We start from the raw sequence: 5467 nt of genomic DNA on the forward strand, positions 1-5467 counted from the left end.
GCAATCCCGCTCCTGGGCATGTATGCAGAGGAAAGGGAAGCAGGACGTGGACTCCAAAACAGTGAAACTCTGGAGGGACAGAGGGAGGGAAGGTTGAAAAACCATCCATCAGGTACTCTCCTCACATCCTGGGTGACAGGTTGAGTCATACCCCAAACCTCAGCATCACTCAATATACTCATGTAACAAATCTGCGCAGGTACCCACCGAATCTAAACTACAAGTTAAAATCACTTAAAAAATTAAAAAAGAAGTAGGTGACATAAATAATAATTTTTAAAACCTAGTGGACTCACAGTAGCAGTAAGTAGAATGTGATTACGAGGGCTGGGGTGGGGCTGGGGAGATACAGGTCAGAGAGTACAAATTGCGGTTGAAGAAATGAATTCAAGATAATCCGACATGGTGCCTTCAGTTCATCACAATGTATTGTATACTTGGAAATTGCTAAAAGAGTAGATTTCAATCAAATACTCTCACCACCAAAAATGGTTAGTACATAAAGTAAGGCATATGGATATTAGCTCAATTTAGCCATTTTACAGTGTTTATATCCTACAGAGCACATTATGCTGTACACCACAATTACATACACTTTTTAATTTTCAATTTGAAAGCAAATTAATTTTTTTTGAGAAAAGCATACAAATATGAGAGAAAAGAGAGCCTAAGATTCTGGATTTAAAAGTGGCTTTGCCACAGGGCGCCTGCTGCTGCTCGGGAGGCTGAGGCAAGAGGATCACTTGAGCCCAGGAGTTTGATAACAGCCTGGGCAACGTAGTGAGAGCCTGTCTCTTAAAAAAGTGGTTTCATGTTCCTAGAAATCACCGTGTATTCACTCTCAGGTCTTTTCCCATTAAAGCAAGCAATGGAACACGGGAAAAAATACAGGCAGGTACGCAGATTAGTATTCAATTCTGGGAGTAGATAAACACACAGGACACCCAGGTAGGGACACTTAGCTCAGATTCTCATTGGCCTAGTAGGTTGATGCCCATTCATTAATGGCTTGATTTTACCCTGTGGAAAGGGAAAAATCCAGTGACACTTTTTAACAAGTGGTGTGCGGCCGGCAAGGTGGCTCACGCCTGTAATTCCAACAGTTTGGAGGGACCCAGGTGGGATGATCGTTTGAGCCTAGGAGTTCAAGACCAGCCTGTGCAACATAGCGAGACCCCAGCTCTACAGATAAATTAAAAATGTAGCTGGGTCTGTTGGCAGGTAGGTGCCTGTCGTCCCAGCTGGTCGGGAAGTGAAGTCCCACCAATGGCTGGAGACCAGGAATTCAAGCCAGCCTGGGCTATGAGCAAGACCCCGTCTCTAAAATGTAACCTACCCACGAAGAGAAAGTTAATATTATTCCTCGTTTACAGAAGGGTTACATAACAAGCCAGAGCTAATGATGGGGTGCAAAGGAGACCCGCTGCCTTCACGAGGTCTCCAAGCAAATGCATGAGAAAATAAACCCAAATCTTTCTGAAACCAACCCCCCTGCACACCAGCTCCTAAACCCCGCAGACATCCCCGCTGGATACTTGCCTCCTTCCCGCCTTCTGCCTCCAACCTCCTCCCTCTGCGATGCGCTCTCCAACTGGCCTGGAGCTGAACTGCGTCTATTTATGGAGAAGCGGAGGGACCCAGGCCCCGTTTCCTGTTCCCTGCGCCGCCCCATGATTGGTTTAGGGCCATGTAATCCATTTTAGGTGATCAGCGTTGATTACATTTCCCAATAAAACTCCACCCATAGGAAATTAATGTATTAAACATGCCTACTGTGCAAAAAACATAGGTTTTCCCGCTCTACTCAATTATTTGTCATATTGCTGAAGTATTTGGAGACCTCAGAAAATATAGATCCGCAAGGGTTTTTTTGTTTGGTTTTATGGTTTTTTTTTTTTTTTTTTTTTGTTTTTTTTTGAGACAGAGTCTCACACTGTCTCCCAGGCTGGAGTGCAGTGGCGCGATCTTGGCTCACTGCAACCTCCGCCTCCCGGGTTCAAGCGATTCTCCCGCTTCAGCCTCACGAGTAGCTGGGATTACGGGTACACAACACCACGCCTGGCTAATTTTTGTATTTTTAGTAGAGACGGAATTTCACCATGTTGGCCAGGCTGGTCTCCAATGCCTGACCTCATGATCTGCCGGCCTCGGCCTCCCAAAGTGCTGAGATGACAGGCGTGAGCCACCGCGCCTGGCCCTAGGTCCACAAGTTTTAATCACTTTGGGTGCCCTCGTGCCACACAGACAGTAATATCCTATGCCCTCGTGCCACACAGACAGTAATATCCTAACAAGTCAAGTAAAGGACATGTTGAGAGTTGTTGGATTAATATCAAACCAGTGATGTAATCCAGTTTAAGCAAAGCCTTTCACATGTGAATGTCACGATACTGAAAAATACAGTCATTGCTGGTCTATAATAAATATTAGTGATGATTATTTGCTTTTCTTTTACAAACGCTTGGAATTCACACGGGAAAGCTTTGCTTGAACTAGTCTAAATCACTGGTTTGATATCAGCCAACCTACCCTTAGGTAAAAACAGTGGGAACCAGAGAAAGGCACATAGTCCCTACTTTGCATTCACTCCAGGACGGTGCGAGGGTGGTTTATAGATACACTGAGGGTCCTGTGGGGTTCCCTAGTTCTCAACCCCCTGACTGAGGCCTCTCCAACATGAAAAGCCTTAACGGTGGGTGTGAATTTTACTGCATGGATCATGGAGTCATTGTGGAATGACAACTGCTAGGCATGATTAGATTACAATTAGGTTGACAGCATCAGCTGACTGACTCACAAATCCATTCAAATTGTGGCTCATTCGTTTTTAATTCAGAGTAAGCTTTCTCATCTAACATTGAAGATACATTGGAGGGCTATTAATATTACACCGATTCTGGTTTAAATCATTGGGAAATCTTCGGCAAGCCACTGAATTTCGGGAACTTCAAACTCCCTGTGAATAGAACCAGGGAATTATTACCTTCTTGATGTACTGTTTTGAAGATGAAAAAAGACTATGTCAGTAAAGTGCCCGACACAAAGTCATTTTGCCAAAAAGTTCAGACACTTGTTTCCTGATGCATTTTCTCATACTTTGTGATATTTTTTCCTTGTTAATAATTGAGGCGTTGATAGTGAGTCAGAGTTCAGAATGGAGTTATTAAGGGGAATGAACTGGAATCTGCCTAAAACCACCATCTACCTACCCAATTCCCTCCAATCTTCTCCTCTTGGAACGTGTAATCGGTTCCCATGAAGAATGTGTTTGGCATTTTGGTAGGGATTGTGATGGATCTGTGGATCTCTGTTAATAATGTGGTCATTTTCACAATATGAATTATTCCGATTAATGAACATGGAATATCTTTCCATTTTTGTGCCCTCTTCATTTCCTCTCATCAATATTTTATAGCTTTTCTGGTAGCGATCTCCTACCCCTGTGGATAAATTTGTTTGTTTGTTTGTTTATTTTTAGAGCCGAGGTCTCACTGTGTCACCTTGGCTGGGTGCAATGGAAAACTCATAGCTCACCGCAGCCTCAAACTCCTGGGCTCAAGAGAGCCTCCTGCTCCAGCCTCCTGAGTATCTGGAGTTACAGGCAAGCACCACCATACTTGGTTAATTAATAAACATTTTTTGTAAAGGTGGAGGTATTGCTATGTTGCCCAGGCTGCTCTCCAATTCCTGGCCTCTGTCCGTCCTTGGTGGCTAAGGTCACCATGCTGGTGTTTACATATCCCTATACATGGTGTAATTATCACTACAATCAAGCTAATTAATGTATCCGTCAACTCACATAGTGCCTGTTTTCTTTTCATTATTTATCTGTTTAATTCGTGGGCTCAAGCAATCCTCCTGCCTCAGCCTTCCCAGTAGTGGGGACTAGGAGCATGTGCCACGACCCCGGCTTGCTTTTTTTTCCTTTGATTTGTGTGTGTGTATGTGTGTCTGTCCGTGTGTCTGTGTATTTGTCCGCGTGTGTGGGTGTGTTCGTGTGTATCCGTGTGTGTCTGTGTGTGTGTCCATGTGTTCATGTGTGTGTCTGTGTGTGTCCACATGTGTGGGTGTGTGTTTGTGTGTGTGTCCATGTGTTCCTGTGCTTCCATGTGTCCATGTGTGTGTCCGTGTGTGTGTCCATGTGTTCGTGTGTGTGTCCACGTGTGTGGGTGTGTGTTCGTGTGTGTGTCCATGTGTTCCTGTGCGTCCATGTGTCTGTGTGTGTGTGTGTCCATGTGTTCATGTGTGTGTCCGTGTGTGTGTCCACGTGTGTGTGTGTGTGTCCGTGTGTGTGTCCGCGTGTGTGGGTGTGTGTTCATGTGTGTGTCCATGTGTCCGTGTGTGCGTGTGTCTGTGGTGAAACACTTATGATCTATCATTTTTGTTGTTTTTTTTAATTTCTGAGACAGAACCTCACTCTGTCACCCAGGCTGGAGCCCAACGGCATAATCTCAGGTCACTGCAGCCTCCGCCTCCCGGGCTCAAACGATCCTACTGCCTCTGCCTCCCAAGCAGCTGGGAATACAGCCACCATGCCTGGCTAATTTTTATATTATTTGTAGAAATGGGGTTTCACCATGTTGCCCAGGCTGGCCTCAAACTCCTGGGCTCAAGCGATCCACCACTCTCAGCTTCCCAAATTAATGGAATTACAGGCAGGAGCCACCGTGCCCGGCCCATGATCGCTCTTCTTAGCAAATTTTAAGTATACGATATTGTATGGATGCTCTTCAATTTACAGTGAGGTTACAACCTGATAAACCCACTGTAAATTGAAAATATAGAAGATAAGAAATGCATTTAATATTATGTCACCTACGAAACATCCTAGTTTAGCCTGGCCGACCCTAAACCTGCCCCGAACACATACCTTCCCCTGCAGTGGGGCAAAATCGTCCAACAGAAAACCTATTTTATAATAAAGTGTTGACTCTCTCCTGTAGTTTATTGAACACTGAACTGAAAGTGACAGTCAGAATGGCCATGTGGATCCTGCTCGGCAATGTGCACGGCTGAAAGCACCACCATAAAGGAGAAAACTTGTACGTGGAGCTGTTACCAGATGGAGTTGTCCACGTTCTAGGCGTATTGAACAAAGAATTGAATGAAACGCGCAAAGTAACAAAAGAACAGAGCAACAAATGACAACACACAAAAAACGGAGTAAGGAAAGCACAGATTTATTGAAGACAATTCACAAACTGGGAGCGGGGCTTCAGCAAGAGGCCCAAGAGCTTCCTCAATTAGGGTTTTGATTAACAAAAGGAACCCGGCAACACCCCTCGGTGCCTTTGAGAGGCCTCCCATTGGCTACACCCCATGAAGGACTGACCTGCGACCAATCAGAGGCTGGAGTGGAGACTTGGCCCACCGTCCATTAGAGGCTGGAGTGGAGACTTGGCGCCACCATCCATCAGAGGCTGGAGTGGAGGCTTGGCCCCACCATCCATCAGAGGCTGGAGTGGAG

At 45.3% G+C, this 5467-nt stretch overlaps 1 protein-coding gene across 1 annotated transcript in view; it reads right to left on the minus strand.

Annotated features, from left to right (window-relative positions):
- Positions 1-1603, minus strand: part of LOC105504921 (zinc finger and SCAN domain-containing protein 5A-like) — a 7519-nt gene extending 5916 nt beyond the window's left edge. The window contains exon 1 of the mRNA XM_011932567.1: positions 1540-1603. The gene's annotated coding sequence lies outside the window, so the exon portion shown is untranslated. The remainder of the gene's footprint in view (positions 1-1539) is intronic.
- Between the last annotated feature and the right edge of the window lie 3864 nt (positions 1604-5467).

The sequence above is a fragment of the Colobus angolensis genome, unplaced genomic scaffold (assembly GCF_000951035.1).
Source record: "Colobus angolensis palliatus isolate OR3802 unplaced genomic scaffold, Cang.pa_1.0 Scaffold96, whole genome shotgun sequence".
In the NCBI taxonomy this organism is placed as follows: Eukaryota; Metazoa; Chordata; class Mammalia; order Primates; family Cercopithecidae; genus Colobus; species Colobus angolensis.